Genomic DNA, 18,541 nt, shown 5'->3' with positions numbered 1-18,541 from the left:
TTCGATACACTTGCTGTACCATTTGACAAATCTGGAAACTTAGCCTATTGAAACCAAAGTGGTAGGTAGTCTCCCTAGTGTCACCTGACTGTCCAGCATTAAGACAGCATCTTGGCAGTGATACTTTTCTATAATTAGTTACATTTTCTGGTGGCTAAATTGGCCATAAATTTATGTATTGAAATTCATTTCTATTTCCAATGTCTAACAAAACTATTAAAGAGCACCATAAAAGACTTTTTCTCAGAATTTAGTAGTAAGCATGTGCTGTAATTCATCACTCATGAGTGATGTCTGTTTTCTGCCATGTATTCTGGTTTATTTTGACTAGGCAGCAATCTCATTCACCTTGTTCCAGGACATAGCTTTGTCTTCTGGAGTGTGAATTGTCACAAAAGAGTAATGATTCTGTAATTCCATGTAGATATGAGTTAGTTCTCAGACATATAAAATAAGTCAACATTGTGCTTTCAATAGAGACTATGTTTTAGTTCGAAGTTTTGCAAACAATTGCTCTGATAGAAGTAGCAAGAAGTTTTAAAAATTATTATCTTCATTTGGTCTTTTCAATAATTTACACATTCTAATGTAGATGTCAAACTCTTTCACAGCTGTACTGAAAAATCCAGACTTTGCCAGTTGTGGAATCCAAAATTCTTGGCAAAAAAAAAAAAAGATTTAAAAGTGGCTGATGTTTCACACTAAAGACATGCATGAAATTACATGCATGTCTTTAGTATTTATCTAATATAAAATTTAGAACCTGAGAACAAAAGAGTTGACAGAATATAGTCTTTGGAAGATATGTCAGACGACTTTTATAATAAAATATTTAATAATATAGGTCAATATTGTACTTTATTTTTATTAAATATCCTCTGAACCATGCTAGATATTATAATCACATGTTAGAAATAAAACCTTGACCTTCAAATATTGTTTGCAGTTACTTTAGAAAAAGTATATATAAGATTCCTACCAGAAGAAAATGCAGAATACCATCATAAATGTGTTTAGAGCTCATCACTACTCCAGTTAAATCCAAGTTTTTAAGTAAGTCAGTTAGTTAAATGTAACCGGGCACATCCCTATCTGCTCTGTCCTATCTATATGTATACTTTAAAATGCCTAATACCTTCTACTTTCTCATATACCTCTTACTGTTTTGCACATCTGCATCTTCTCATTACAATGGCCCCTCTGTTTGAAATGTTTTTCCCACAGAGCTTAGACAAATTCCTCTTGATATGGTTATGGATTATCTCTGTTTCAACAGTTTGAGGAAAATTTTGAAGTCATTCCAGCATTTGTTATCTAGGTTGGAATGAGGTTGTTTACACCTATAACAAAATAGCATAGCCTGGGGGTCTTATCAACTCCCGAAATTTATTTCTCACAGTTCTAGACATGACACTCTGAAATCCAAGATCAGGTGCTGGCAGATTTGATGTCTGCTGAGAACCCACTTCCTCCTTCATAGATGGTTGTCTTCTAGCTGTTTCTTCACATAGCAGAAGGGGTGAGGGGACTGTCTGGGAACACTCTTACAAGGGCACTAATCCAATTCATGAGGGCTCCACCATCATGACCTAATCACCTCCAGAAGTTCTGCCTCCAAACACCATCACATTGGTATTTCAGCATATGAATTTGGAAGATAAAAATTCAGTCTATAGCACTATCTATTACTAATTTAACCTATTAAATTGAAGTTTCTATGTATATACTTGTTTTCCTTCCTAGATAATTCATCTTGATTCCTCTGTCTCCCAGTAAAGTGGTTGGTATATGTTTAAGGGTCAATAAATATTTGGTAAATTAATCTTGAAGACTGGAAAAATTTAAGGAAAATAAAAGTCACTTGTGGTGGTTCCAGCCAGCAGAATCCTCCTGTTGTGGCTGAAAGAGAAAATAAATGCAAAGGCAACAGCAATCCTGTGGAGAAAAAGGGAACGGCACAACTACTCTCTCAAGGGGAGAGTGTCTATGAATGCTTCAGCCATTCTCTCAAGAGGAGAGTGCCCCGACGCTTGCCTAGATAGGCTTTTATTGTTTTTCTCAGGTCTTATATCAGAGAAAGATTTATTATCTATTACATAGAATATTGTTGTCTACATTTTAGGTACAATCAAGGAAGTGAAAATAACATGCAGAGGGGAATGACAAAGAGATTATTAGCTCTGTCCTTGGGTGAATTCACACAGGCTTTGGAAATTACCTGGAAGATAGACAATACACATTTGTTGTTTTAGACCAGAGTGATAGAGTTTTAGCAAGAGCAAGGCATAACAGTCAGTATGCATTTTCTAGGCCTGATTCCCACAGGAAAACTCAGTTTGAAGGTCTGGCTCCTGCCCACCACTTCACTTCTGTAGGTTTTCCACACAGAGCTGAGTCACATTTGCCAGAATGAAACAAACCAGTCCCCTACAATCACTCTAGACAAGGTTGTATGGTAAATATTTATGAACAAAATGGAATTATATGCCTATTAAACATGCTATACCTTGGTCATTCTTTAGGCATGTTTGTTATCTTTTAATTTTAGGAAGAAATGAGTGACTGGCAGTGAGAAAGTCTCTAAAAACTTAGACCGACTGAACTATGCAAATAAAAGTTGGTGACAGTAGGGTAACTTACTAGATTTAGAACTGATGATGTTATTCATCGAGATACTTTCTCTTATGACCAAACCTGTTTAGGAGTCATATGACTAGTATCTATAAATTATTATAAACTCAATATTTCTCAATTAGTCAAGAATATAGAATGATGGAAGAGATTCATACTCTCTTCTTTTTTAACATATTTTATTGATTGTGCAATCACAGTTGTCCCATTTTTTTCTCCCCTTTATTCACCTTTGCCCTGTCCCCCACCTCTAACCATCATTGCTCCACCTTAGTTCATGTCCATGGGTCATACATATAAGATCTTTGGCTTCTCTATTTTCTGCACTATTCTTAACCTCCCCCTGTTTGTTTTGTACCTACCAATTAGGCTTTTTATTTTCTGTACCTTTTTCCCATCCTCCCTCTCTTCACCTCCCCACTGATAACCCTCCATGTGATGTCCATTTCTGTGATTCTGTTCCTCTTCTAGTTGTTTGCTTAGTTTTTTTTTTTTTTGGTTCAGTTGTTGACAGTTGTTTGTTTTCATTTTACTGTTCATAGCTCTGATCTTTTTTCTTAGATAAGTCCCTTTAACATTTCAGATAAGGGCTTGTCAAATGAGGAGCTAGCCCAGCCTGGGAGACCTTTCTCACAAAAATACATCAGGATACAAATTATATTTATAATTAGCTGTATGAAATAGCTGTTGAGATTTTGTATCATTTAATCCATTAAATAGAATAATAATTTCAAATATAAACTGGCTTTACTTATTTTAAGGGCAATAATTTAAAAGAGGTTTGAAACTTATAACTACAAGAGAAAGAAAAACAGGTAAAACTTAAGGTGAGGTGGTTTTTGGAGAGTGTTCCAATGTTCAGAATTTCTTTATTCTGAAGAAAGTTCCCCACAGAAGCGATGAATTCAGTCAGTGGAGATATTCAGTACCAGCTGGACAAGAGCTATTGTAGATTCCATAGATAGTTCCCAAGCGTCTGCTAATGGATGAAGTACCTGACATTTAAAGAAAACATCATTGCACTCTAAAATTATAAGGTAGTTTTTCATTCTTTTCTCACTCATCTGTGATCCAAAGGAATAGCATAGAAATGACAGGTTATTTTTTTTAAGCGTAACCATCCTGTGGCCCTTACAAGGAAGTCTAATGGAAATGTCTTCCTGAATGTTACTACAGTTTTTAAACACATACAGTTTAACACTTAATAGTCTGCACATTGTGGAAAATATTATGGTTGTCATGACAACTGTATAAAAAATTTAGTCAGTGTAATTCATTCCACATAATGCTGTATTCTCTTCCTTCCTGTTTGTTTTAAAAAATAATTTCATGCAAAATCCATAGTCTGTACTGAAATAACCTGCACTATGTGACAAAATATATACTGCAAAGTTTAAGTAAGACATTAAAGAAAATTTATTTTGTCCTGTCAGATTCTGCAAATATTGTCCTGTTTTTACCTCTTCTTGCCCCAGTTCAAGTCAATGCTCTGGACATTGAATGTAGTATGAATAACCTCAGGCTTAAACTGACCTCAGAAGGAATTATTTTTTTATGTAGAGTTTGGTGAGCTAAGAAACCTATGGAAAATGTTCAGAAGAAAATTTGGAATATCAAAGTGAAGCATATAATTCGATTAACAATTCACATAGAGGGCAGACTGAGTCACCAGACAATGGGATGAAATCCTGGGGTATCAGAACACAGCAAAAAGAGTTACAGAGAATATCTGGTTATGAAAGCATTTCATACAATAAATAACTTCAGAGTCACATTAAAATAATCATATGCTACTTATTCTGGGACAATAATGTACCACATAGAATCCTAGCACATTCATATATCACCTCATGTAAATATAGATGACTATAATAATGGAGCTAACAGTATATTTTTCTGATATATTAAATATTTCCAATATAAACCAGAAATGCAGATGAGCTCACATATATGTCAGTCTTTTCTTAGAGGGAAAATTAGAATTTTATGAAATTATATGTCTCTTCTCATAAAAATTTATATTTAATTATTTATGAAAAACTGAGAATTATAAAACTTTCCATAATTTATTTGAAACTTTTCAATTACTCCATCATAGTTTTCTTTTTCCTGCCTTTTTTGGCCTAGGGGAAAACAAATAAATCTAGTGAATTGAGTTGGCATTTGAAAAGCAATACATATATAGGTTTTTATGAGAAATTGAAAACATTTAAATATCAGATATAGACTATTAAATAGCACCCAGTCATTAAAAAACAGATAATTTGCTCTGTAGTATTCATAGTTAATTTGATAAATTTTATTGAAAATGACATGTTAGGAGGAAATATCATTATTTTTAAATTTTTCTAAAAATAATTTATGTAATTTAGTGATTAAATCCCAGACTGCCAACCCCAACTTGCTGGATTTTAATGTGGGTTCAGTTATCACCTAGATATATTATCTTTGTCAAGTTATATGTCTTTGTATCTCACTTCCTCTTTGACCAATATATTAAAGTATATCTCAGAATGTTTTGTGGCACTAAAATAATTGTAGATTCTCATGTTTATCTTTATTATGTGTTTTACTATAAAAAGTAAAAAAAATGACTATATGTCCTGAAGATAGGACTTAGAAAAGTTTTCATCTTCAGATCCTGATTCTGATTTAAAATTTAAGGGAACAGAACATCCAAAGCTTCATTGAGTGGCTTATAGATTTTATCAAGAAATGAAGTGCTTCTCTGACCATTCTCTTTCACATCTTACAGAATACTGGCTTTCAAAGTTTAAGTCTGCCAACTTGCGGTTGCAAAAAGGAATCAGAACACACATGAGTATTCACAGTGGCACCCACAAAAATAGCCTTCTTTTCTCCAATCTTCATTAATGCAGAGGAAAAATCTTTCTGGAAGTTACCAAAAAAAATCTTAAATCACATTGTCCAATGGAATAGAATAACCTGCACAAGTTTAGACAAATGATGATTTGGGGCTAATAAATGACTCAACTTCTTTAATATCATATATCTCCACCTTTTTCCTAAACAAAATTGAGCCATTTTTAGCAGGAAAGAAGAAGAAATGGTCTCTGAGTAAGTGAAAATTGTCTACCATGCTGGATAATGAGGAGATTGACCTCCAGGTTCTTGCCTCTGCTACTGCCATTCCCTCTCCCATCGGTGATCTTGTAAATGTCCATCATTCTTTTAAGCACATGTATGTTAAAGTACTTTTACATACTGTGGCAACACTGTCAGAAGTAATTTGAAGAGGGCAATTTTAGTAAAGAAATAATGTATAGTATTTTAAATGGTAACAGAGTTCATGTGTTTAATATGAAACAATGCCTCAGAAAGGTCTTGACAGAGAAAAAAGAGAGAGAAGAGAAAATAAACTGAGTTAAAGACTGCCATTCATTTGACTTGTTTCTCTCAATCAATTATACATAGTTATGGGTTTGTATAGATATTCTGGTTAAGATCATTTTTTACTCTGAAAGTAGCCTCCCAATCATAAATTTTGGAGTTGCATAAAAATAATGAGACACTCTGGATCCAAGTAGTTGGCAGAAAGTTAGAGAATCCATGCCAGTAGTTTCCAACCAGTATACTACAAACCAAGGGGGGTATTGCCAGAGGCAGATCTGTGTGTAAAACTTATTTTTGTTACAACTGAATACATATACAGTAAAACAATTGATACATGAGTGGTTTTGGGATGTAGTATAATACATTACTCATCTTGTACATGCAAACTTTCATGACATAATATTATGATTTATGTGTTATGTGTGTGTATGTATGTTGTATTTTGGTTGCAGTCTGAATCTAGCAAACTAAAAGAAAAACACATCTCTGCCTCACTCAAATAAATACTGGTCACAGGTTCACACAAAATGTCAGTTTGGCTAGGAAATGACCCTAGGTAATACAGTGCTTAGCTAGGAAGTCATTTTCCAACACAACTTGACATTATAGGAAGGGAAGTATGAATTTTGTTAGTACAATAGTTATGTTGTTGTACCAGTCCATGTTCAAGTTTCTTTCCTAAGTGAACAGTGAAGAAGTCATTGCCACTTGTGACTTTTTTAGATAGCCACACCATTAGTTTCAGACTTGAGAGGGGTCTCCCATGTTAGTGATCACCCAGTAATTTTTTAATAAATTTAACACATTTTTTGAGTATCTATCATGTATCAAGAATGCATTAGGCTAAGTATATTAAAGTAGATACCATAGAAATCATGATGTCCAATAACATACAGCCTAGTCCAGGGGTCAGCTGGATTTCTTTATTATTATAATATTATAGTGTTTATTGGAATTATCTAGTATTTAATATTTCAAGTAAGGAAATATATAGCAACTACTCTCATTTTTGTTTCAGTGTTAATGAACCCAAAATCTGGATGATATATTAATAATTATATTAGTTTGAAACATCACAGAATTTTAGTGCTGAATCAGTTTAATCTGATTTTTCACAATCCACAATGGGTATTAAATGGGTGTGAAAAGTATAAGATAAACTTTGGTTTCTCTTTCTTGCACTTGAGTTTCAGAAATTACTCTCACATGACATTAAGTATGTCATTTTGATTAAACTTAAAATCATTGTTTTCTATCATAGAAAAAAGTCACTTTTGTTTGGAGAGATATTCATTTTATAACTCCCCCTATACAGTTCATAATGACTTCTGCTAATAATATTTTAATAATTTTATGGTTTATATATGACTATACTGAACTATGATATGAAGAATAATGAAGAAAAAAGACATTTAAATTAGTTAGAGTGGACAGAAAGCATTCAGTCTTAATATAGTTCAGAAATCCATTCAGTAATATGGTTTTACTTCTTGAAATCTAATTTCTTGATATGATATCTTTAATAAATATAGTACTGCAAATTAGTACTCCAGTTATTTCTCAGGATGCCACGTTTCATGGTTCTTTCATGAGCAAATATAGGCTTTTTCAACAGCTTTTTAAAAATTTCATAGACCAGTATATGTACTTTTTTCACTTTTGTGGCGATGGACCAGGTCAACTGAGTTAAGTTGGTACTAAGATCTCTAATCCATATTTCTAAATCATCATGGACCACAAGAGACATTTTGTGTGGGATTTGGAAGGCAAAAGTGAAGCAGCAGCCAAGTTCTTTTCAGCTCAGGGGGGCAGTACAGAGCCAGGTGCTGTTGTAGCTCATGGACAGAGCTGCAGATACACTGGTTCACCATGCTGTCCTGGGACAACAGCCAGGTTTACAGCTCCTTCAGCTCCTGCCAGATCATCTTTATTTTTTGCAGTTCCTGGGAAACAGTTTCTCTAGCACATCACCTTCATCATCAAAATGAGATACTGTTAGAGACCAGTGCAGATTCCAGCTGGTTTTTATGGGGTTCAGTTTGCTCTTACCCTCCTTTATTTCACATCCATCATTCCTTTGTGACAAACTGCTCTGCTCTTCAGGCCCAGCCACAGAAGCAAAAGCAACAGGTGTATATGAAATGTAAACAGTACCTACAACTGTGGAAATTTAAATAATTTGTATAAACTCTATACACTATAATTTCTTTTGGTTCTAGTTCTATGATTGAATCCTGTATCACTCATTGTCTTGAATATTAATTATTATTTTCTCAATTTTATTCAGCAATATCTAAACTTGCCACATAATACTATAAAACATTTGTTTCATTTTTTAAAATTTAGCTTTACATCTTACACTACAAAGCAAACTAATAAATAGTAGTTCATTAGTGGGTGAATTTTTCACTGCATAAATTTTTTAATAAAAAATGAATTTAGCATTTCAAAATGTAAAATGTGTAATGGAAAGCCTAAAAAGCTACTTTTAATATTTTCTTATATTAAGTGTGCAGTAAGAGGGTCAGAAAAGTACCTTATAAAAAGAAATATGAATACAGTGGATTCTGGGATGATACATACTGAACACACATTTCCAATTTTTTTTCATAATCTATCCTTCTTTGAAATAACACAGCAGAAAATATAGGCATGCTTGTTTAGCTCAGATAAGATGTCTAAGGCCCTTATTATTTTAGCTAAATTTCAAGAGATGGCCCTCATTTTCTCTAATACCAGGAAAGAACCAAAAACCACCAACTAAAAGGTTTACCTCTCCTCTAAATTGTGAAGAAAGATCTGTATATATCATGACAAATTGGGGCATTCTGTCTGCACCAATCACCTGCATGATCTGTGGAGGGAATCCCCAATCCTGCTATGATTAGGATCCAAAGGAATGTAGGCACTGATAGACTCATCACTCAACCCATGAGAAGGGAAGCAGCTAGCCTCTTACATCATGAGAGAACTATTAAAAAGGGGGTTTTCTATGCCTCTCATCTCACAGAAAACCATTTCCTAGCCCTTATAATGTTGCACTCTCCAATATATACCACTGCTCATTTACCATGGTCTCAAGGAGTCTAATGGACTGATCTGGAATGGTGAGAAATTTAAAATAAAATAAAATAAAATAAAATAAAATAAAATAAAATAAAATAAAATAAAGTAAAATAAAGCAAAACTTCCTCAAAACAAATTAATCATATTTTTAAAAAGGCTATGATCAACAACATTGAAAATAGATATAAGATTGTAAGTTAATAGTAATAACAATCCTCAAGGAGTTATTACTGAAGGATTAAAGCAAAACAAAACAAAACAGAGATGCAATGAGGAATAATCACGCAAGAGATAGCCCAAAGAAAACTAACATGAAAACAATAATCTTAAACAAAGAAAAGTGAGATACTGAAGAAAAGAAACACATAATCCAGAAGTAGAACTGAAGTATGTTAAAGACATTAGACCAAAGATTGAGAACCCAGACTGCCAGACTCTATTTATCAGCTATGTAACCCTGATATGCCTTATTTACTTCAACTCTGCAATTGGGAGAATCACATCAATAGTAACTATCTTATGGTTTATTATTCTTTAATTATGAAGATTGTGTCATTATTTGTGAAGTGTGTAGAACAATACTGGACATTGAATATAAGAGTAAGTGAATTTTTAAATTTTAAAGACAGATTTAAAAGCTAATGAGATATTGTTAATGTGTCATTAACTTTGACCACTTATGTAGAACTGACAATTTCCTAGAAAAAAAAAACAATTAAGAAAACTGACTTGTGAAGCAATAGAAGTCTTGAACAGTCCTACTTAAAAAATTATATTGTTACTCTTTACTTTGATATTGTGGGAAACAATTGTTAATTAGAAAATTTACAAAAACTGAATGATAAACACATAAGGAAAATGACAAGGTTTATGACTCACCAAGTGAATTAATGAGAAAGAAACATTTGTATGCCCAAATTTTAACAATGACAACAGCAGCAAAACACATTAAGGGTTAAATGACCTGACAGACAATTTATTCCTATAGCCTTGGGATGACTGCTTACTATTAATTAAAGGAATGATATGATCAGTAAGATGAAAATATCATGGACTTTGGCATAATGTGTCAGAATACCACAGTCATGATTAATAGGATAGAGAAAAACAAAGATCTGTTATGATTTATGTTTCACTAGGTAAGATAAAATCAAAACACTTCATCCTGCCTTTCTCACTGTAGATGACTATCAAATCTAGACAAAATAGTGGGTCAGCCATTTGAAGACACTGAAAAATATATAATGGCAGGCAGTTTGGAGAAAAGATCAGAATTTTGAATGCCACAGAACCAGCAGTAACTTTATCATCTTTCCTCCTACTGCTATTCCCTAGCTAAAATAAAAAAAAACCAAAAAAACAAAAAAAACAATATGAAATCACAAAATCAGCATGAACATGAATAGAGAATGCTCCAAGGGAAGCTTACTATTTCTGGATGAATAGTAGGATAAGATTTTATAAGAATACCTACATTGTTTCTCTCTCTTTTATCTCTCATGCTCTGCCACCAAGCAATCTCTTGGCAATGTTGGCAGAAGCTTCAATGCAATGGAAATCTATAGAAGCCAAAACCCCTAGGGAGCAAAAGCTCTGAAAATTGGTGCTCTGTCATTGGGCAATGTTTTGGGGTTTTTTGTTTGTTTTATTTTTTTTTGTTTGTTTTGTTTTTAATTCATTCTGACAGTCTGTTTTTAATGTGTTTATGTCATATACATTTAATGTATTTATTGACATATTGAGATTTAGATCTACTATTTTATTTTTGTCTTTTGTTATTTCCTCTATTTTTGTTGTCATTTATTGGCTGTTGTGAATAGTGTTACCATAAATATTCAAACACATGTACTTGTTTGAATACCATTCTTCAGCTCTTTGGGGTATATACCTAGGAGTATAATTATGCAGATATATGGTAATTCTGTATTTCACTTTGAGTAACCTGCCAAACTGTTTTCCACAACAGCTGAACCATTTTATGTTCCCTCAAGCGATATATGTGTTTAAATTTCTCCATTTCTTTACTAAATATTTATTTTTGTTTTACAAATATATTTTTTTATCATAACCATCTTAATGGTTCTAAAGAGGTACTTGATTGTGGTTTTAATTTGTATTTCCATAATTACTAATGATGTTGAATATGTTTTCATGTGCATTTGGTCACTTGTACACATTGTATGGAGAAATATCTATTCAAGTACTTTGCCCACATTTCAATTGGGTTGCATGTCTTTTTGTTGTTGAGTTTTAGAAGTTTTTATAGACAATATAAGTAACAAAAAGAGAGTACTATAATTTAATGTAAAATACTCCATTTATAAAAATCCATAAAGGCATTGTGATATACAAAAATAAGGTAAGAGTTAACTAAAAAGTCAAAGGAAGGAAGAGAGGGAGAAGAAAGGAAGAAGTAAGGGAGAATGGAGGGAGAGAGGGAAGCACGGAGGAAGAAAAAAAGAAAGAATGTTCATTTGCTACTACTAAAAATGATAGTTAGACCAAATCTTTACCCTGAAAATAAAATTATGAAAGACACGTAATATTTACATTTTTTAAAGGATGAACTTTTGTTTATCTCCAGTTCTTGAAAAAAATACAATTTTACTTACAATATAATGGTTTCCTAATAAACAAACGAGGAATGAGTGATATAATTAGAAAATAACTCCCCTATATATAAAGCTGATATTATTAATATAATAACAGCCACAACAAATAAAAATCTACAGCTATATTCCCTCAACAAATCATTTCATACCTACTATATGGAATATAGTAAACAATACTCTAGCTGCAATGTGTCAATGTTTTCGTGTATGTATTAAAGAGATAGAGTTACTTGCAAGGTACTTCTAAAAACATTATTTTTACGTAAAACTTTGAATTACGTGCAGGCAAGAAACAACCTCAAATTATTGCTACTTTAATCTTTCATTCTAATCTTACACAATTAAAATGTATAATATCAAGATAAATTGAGCGCTCATATAGGTACTATTTTCTGCTTTATTTTTACTTAGTACAGATCATCATGTAGAACAGTAAAGATTAGAGTCCCCCATAGCTCTCAAAACAGCTTGTTCTTTTAAATATGTATTTACTAAAAACTTGTAGGATAGTCTGAATCTTTTCAGAGGATGTGTTAGATACTAAAAAAATGCACAAACATTTTATTCATTTCTGTTTATAACAAATTTTTAATGTGACATGTTTCCATTTTCTCATATTTTACATTTGCATTTTACATATCTTTTAAAAAGTCAAACAATTTGAGATATAAAAATAGTGTATTAAATTTTTTTTAAATGGATTACTCCCTTTTCTCAGCAACTTAGACTATTGTTTTTGCTTCTAGCACATGTACCGTTTGTGTTCCATCAGTTGAGTCTCTACTCATCCATCTTCATGCACTCTCTAGTTCCCAGATGCTAATGCAGCCATGTAAATGCTGCTTAGTGCAGAGCAATAAATAGAGCCACTATGTTTGGGAACATCAACTTTCAATATTGTACTGGCACACATTTCAGAAAAGAAGCAATATTTTCCAGATGCCTTCCACTGTGATTAATATGTACATTTTTCCCCTGGTCTTTTCTTCAACACAGCAAAGTTCTGAGTTTAATTTCCTCATATAAAAAAACATTCATTTACTTAATGTTTGTCTTAATATTTATCATTTGGCCAATGATATCTTGTCACTTTTGGTAAATTTTCCCAAATATAAATTACATGAATGCAATGCAATTCTTTTTTCTCCAGGCACAATTGTTTACAAATAGTTATTCATGGTACTGTGAAATATTTCACTTCATAAGAAGCAAAGGACTTTTCATGTATACATAATGAATGCACAATATATATTTGGTTTTTCTCCAGTAAATTATCTCTATTTCTAAAGACTAAAATGCTAAACCATTTGCAAATAATAAATATATTTAGGAATTTCAATGTAGCAAGTCAGAGAAGATTATGAAAAATGTGATTTTATAATCTAACAGAATTTGAAGGGAAAAAAATGGAGTAATTATTTGGATTATCTAGTTAGTTAAATTTTGTGCTCTTTGTAGGTAATTTCAGATTTAATTATATTGGGTTGGCCAAAAAGTTCAGTATATTTTTTTCTGTATAATGGCTCTAATAGTATTTAGTTGTCTTTAACTTCATTTGAAACAATTTTGTTAGATTGTATTGTGACAGCTGTCATACCAGCATGCATCTAAAAAAACATCAAAATTAGTGAATTTTTGTGCAGCCATTTTAATATTGAAGATGTAAGAAAATATGCAACATTTTTGGCATATTATGCTTTATTATTTTAAGAAAGGTAAAAACACAACTGAAAAGCAAAAAAAGATTTGTCGCAGGGGAAGTTGTTATGACTGATTAAATGTGTCAAAAGTGGTTTGCAAAGCTTCTTGGTACTATTGACATTTTGGTCAAATAATTCTTTGCTGTAGAGCTGTCTTAGGCATTGGAAGATATTTAGCAGCACCTCTGGCCTCTACCCACTAGAAGCCAATAGCAGGAGATAGCTGACTTACTCACAGTATCCAAATCAATAAACTTATTGGTGGAAATGAAAAATGTGCCTTTTATTTTACAAAAAAAATAAAAACAGACATTTTGGCCAACCCAGTATATATCATAAGCAGATGTTGGCATATATCACATATGTGATACATACATATATACATACATATATAATACAGTGCAGACCCTATTCAGATAAACTATGTGTGGCAGGGTGAGTTTATAGTTCACTTATTCCATATTATCACCACCCATTCTATGTATAAGAGGTGCTCCTAATGTCCTTTGATCTTAGTGTCATTTTACAAGGCAATCTAAAAGAGGAATTTTTTTTGCAGGTTTCTACAGCAATATCATCCAATGAGTTGACCTCAGAAGCAAATAATTCTTGACCCTTTATAAAGAAAGCTTTCCGATACATAATTCTAACCAATGATGGTGCAGGATATTTTGTTGGAGGAGAGAGTCTATTGACCAGAATTATCCAGGGAGTCTGAATAATAGCAATTAGTAATTATATAACTTTATTCTTCACATAATGTCTGGTTAGTCTGTTATTTTATTTTATAAATGATAGTTTCTAAACCCAGGCAGATTTAGAGAGGTCACTTTGCTGGTAAGTAGTCTGAACTCACATTGCTCTGTAATTTATAAGTCAAAGGTGGTTTTTTTTTCCTATTTTTTTATGGCCTTGTCTGAGAATCACAGAATGGTACAGTGCCGATGACTGTACTAAACCTCTAAGTTTCACTTCTAAACTCTTTGAAGCACTGATCCAATTCATAAATATCTTTTACCACTACTTTAGAGAAAGTTAAAAGACTTTATCTTCAAAGGAAAAGTCAAAATAGAAAAGTTTGATGCAATCTCTAAAGGAAAATATTTAGCAGAAGCCACTGGAGTTAATATTTTTGATAGGGCCATAAAACTGTAAATCACATAAAAATGGCACAGTTTGGGAGGAAAACATAAGGAGAGATAATAGTTGGATGGTTTAGAAGTGAGTAAGCTAGTAGAATGTAAGAATAGATAATTTAGAAATTGACAAAAAGAGCACCCTCAAAGATTAAGAATAATAGTTGTATTTTTATTTTGAAGGAAGGCAGAGAAACATAATCATATTTAAGGAAAAAAATAAGTGAGGCATTTTTTCAATGAACAGAGATGGAGATTTTCTTTTTACAAAAAAAAATTTATATGTAATTAAGTAATAGTTCAGACAGCAGAGAACCACATTAGAAGACTTTAACTATTGATGTTAACTAAACATTTAAAGAATACCTTGACTTCCAGTTAGAGTACTTATTCTCTATAATCCCTTTTACTGTCTTCTACCATATTGAATATACATTTGGGAAACAAAGTTAAAGATAATTGCAGGAAACCAATAAAAAAATTGTAATCGGATGTCAAAGGTAATTCATTTTGACCTCATATACCTATAACTTTGCCTAAAGAATGTTGATTACTTATAGGGAGTAATCAAAGTATTGGCATATTTGGGAAAGGTGTATAGGTCATAGACATGCAGGTTGTAACTATTATAGTTATTCACCCCTTATATATTATATGAAACCGTGGTTACACATTACAAGCATACTCTGGTTCAAGTCACTGTCATTGCTCACCAAGATTAACGAAGTTGACCCTCCACCCCCGTCGTCCTGTACTTGTTTGGCTTCTACATAGCCTCAACACATTAGCTAGAGTGACCCTTTTAAAATATGTCGGATCATAAAATACCCTTGCTTAAGACTTTCCCTAAATCAAAATCCTTACAAGACTTACATAAACCAGTATCTTGTTACAACTGTGATCACATCTCCTTCCAATCGCCATAATAATCTTCTTCCCTGCTGAACCTTGAACCGTTGCACTTATTTCTTTTCCCTTACATGCCTCCTCTCCTCCAAACCCAGATATCTGTAGGACTAGCTTTTCAACCTACTTCATATCCCTGCTCAAATGTTTCATTCTGCCGGAGGCCTTTTCAACTACCCGATTTAAAATTATAAACTCACAACTCCCTCCAGAGTAATCTCAGTCTCAATTTCCTGATTTATATGCTACTCTATTTTGGGGAGTTGTATACTTGTCCCCCTCACCCACACGAGATACATTTCCAGACTTCCAGTGGTTGCCTGAAACTGCGGATAGTACAAAATCCTATGCAGACTATATTTTCTTATATGCACATACCTGTGATAAAGTTCAATTTGTTTATTAGGCACAGTAAGAGATTAACAACAATAATGAATAATAAAATATTATAATGATAATAAAATGCTATAATAAAAGTTATGTGAATGTGGTCTCTCTCTCTCAAACATCTTATACTGTATGTATAGCATTGATGTGGTGAAAAAAGGGATAATTTATTTACTGAGCAGGACAGAATGAGACAGCACAGGATTTCATCATGCTACTCACAATGGTGTGCAACTTAAACATTATGAATGTTTATTTCTGGAACTCTTATTTTAATATTTTTGGACTGAGGTTGACCATTGTTAACTGAAACCATTGAAACAAAAAGTGCAGATAAGGAGGGACTACTGTATTGAATTCCATTAATGCTTTTCTCTCTCATAATTTGATATTGCCTAAGAAATTATGAATGTGATTAATTTTTCTTGTCATTTTCAACTTCCAGCTGACTTTTTGTTTGCTTTTGGTTTGTTGCTGTTGTGTCCTGATGGTCCCTTATTCATCATTCAGAATGTGGCCTTATAATGGCCAATCAAGATTCTGCCCCAAGGGGTCACAGAAAATTTGTGGATCTAGTCAGAGAATTATAGGTGGTTTTCATTACTCCCTGGTTTTAATTCTATACTTGCTTTTTAGTCTTCCTTCATCTATAAATATTGATAATCAACAATTGACTACATATCATTTGGCTTTAAATTCTATGAAGGGAAGCTCAGTAAACTACAGACCTGGTATAAAGCAATGATGCTGGCTCACACCAACTTCTACACGAATCACTTGCAGGTGGTGCCATTTCTTTTCAGATGAAAGTTAACAATAATTACTTGAATCTGGACTCATTTGGCCCAGGGATTCAAGGGCAATCACTTTTCCTTTTTTAGGCTTACCAAGTAAAACTTGATGTGCAATAGTTTAGAAATAGTCACCTCAAGATGTGCTTCTGTGGTATGAGGAGTGTTTTGAGCTAGAGGTAACTGTAGCTGTGTACTCAAGGGAAATTTTTGCCTCTCCCTTAACTACCTTGTAGAATTTGAAATAGGGGCCTTGCCCATAACAAGAGATTATCAGAGATAACCCCTTTTGTCCTATCTATAGAGCACGACAAACTTATATTTACTGAACAGTTGCTCTTATTGTCCTACAATGAAACTTTGAAGCCAGTAAAGCATGGATGTCAAACTCATTTTCATTGGGGGCCATATCAGCCTCACAGTTGCCTTCAAAGGGCCAAATGTAATGTCAATTCTTTAACAGAGTTGACATTACATTTATACAGTCCTAAAATTATTTCAGCCCTTTGAAGGCAACCACAAAGCTGATGTGGCCCCCGGGTGAAAATGAGTTTGACACTCCTGCTGTAAAGCATTACCTTATCCCTATCACAGAAAGTCTTAGGTACCAGTTTTCCTTTCTTGTTGCTGAACCTCTTGTGCATGTATGTGGGGTTCCCATATGTATGTATGTGTTAAATGTGATTATTTTCTGTTGCTAATCTGTCTCGTATTTATCTGATTATTAGACCAACCAAAGGAACCTTGAGGGTAAAAAAAAAGTTTCTTTCTCCTTCACAAGTTTTCCTTAGTTGCATAAACTATGGACAGGCTCCTTTCTGACTCTGCATCTCTGACCTCCCTCATGCCTGGGCCCTTAAAGAATCTCCAGGTGGCCTAGTTATAGAGTCCCTCTCTCCCTTTTGTTAGAACATTTACTGTAGAAAACTTGTCAGTGTAAAATTTTTATTCTGATTCTTTGACATGTAAATATTCATAGGCCTTTGACATGTAAGTATTCATAGGCTTTACAATCCAGGACTAGGTCCCTCAAGAAACAAACCAGCCCTCTGAAATGTAAACATTAAAAGAAATGGTGTTCCCATCCCCCAATCTCCATGGGAGAGTAGGAGTCTAATTTTGATGTAAAACTACTATCTGCCATGAGGACACCAGAAAGTTTACTCTTGCTTCCTTTAATGTCAATTAGCAAAAAACAGATGGCCTAGAATGCACCACCCCAGTGAGCTTTTAAAAACTCTCCAGTCCTTTGAGGAGAGTTGAGTTCAGGCTACATTCTGATGTCTCTCCCCTGTTGTCTCGAATCATGTTTCTTGCCTGTTTAACTTTGTCCAGTGACATTTTTGCTTTAACAAGGGTTAAGGATGTTTGTTTTTTTTTAGAAACCAGATATGTTTATTTTATCTTTTCTTATTTTTCTATACTTCATATGTATTTGGAGACAATTTATGGATAAACATACTACATTGTCCTAACCGTTGTCCTTAGTTTTTTAGAAAGACAGAAAAAGATTTTTAAGGCATATGTTTAAAACCCAAGTAAGTTGCATAAGTATTTGTTTACTTTATTTATTAAAAATATATTAGAAATTCAGCTTTTGTGGGAGATATTTTTTGACTGCAATAGAAATGATCAAGTGTAAGATAGCTCTGAATAAAATGAATTTTTTGTTAATAGCGCTTTTCAATAGAAATGAGGTTTAGATATTTGGCTTGAGTTTGTCATGAAATCTGTGAGTCATACCAAGCTCTCAATTTCCATGGAATAAAAACTGGTGCTAAAATAGATTATTACTCACTCACCCTCACTGAAATAAATTCCTTGGACTTATTTTATCCCGCGTTAAGGAAAGATACTAATCAATTAACCGCAACTTCTTTTACTCCAAGACATGAAATTAATGAACTATCTTCTCCAAAAGATAATACATTTGGTTCTTCAAACATTTTGTTACTGGC

The sequence above is a fragment of the Phyllostomus discolor genome, chromosome 4 (assembly GCF_004126475.2).
Source record: "Phyllostomus discolor isolate MPI-MPIP mPhyDis1 chromosome 4, mPhyDis1.pri.v3, whole genome shotgun sequence".
Lineage (NCBI taxonomy): Eukaryota > Metazoa > Chordata > Mammalia > Chiroptera > Phyllostomidae > Phyllostomus > Phyllostomus discolor.
This window is presented reverse-complemented; position numbering follows the sequence as displayed.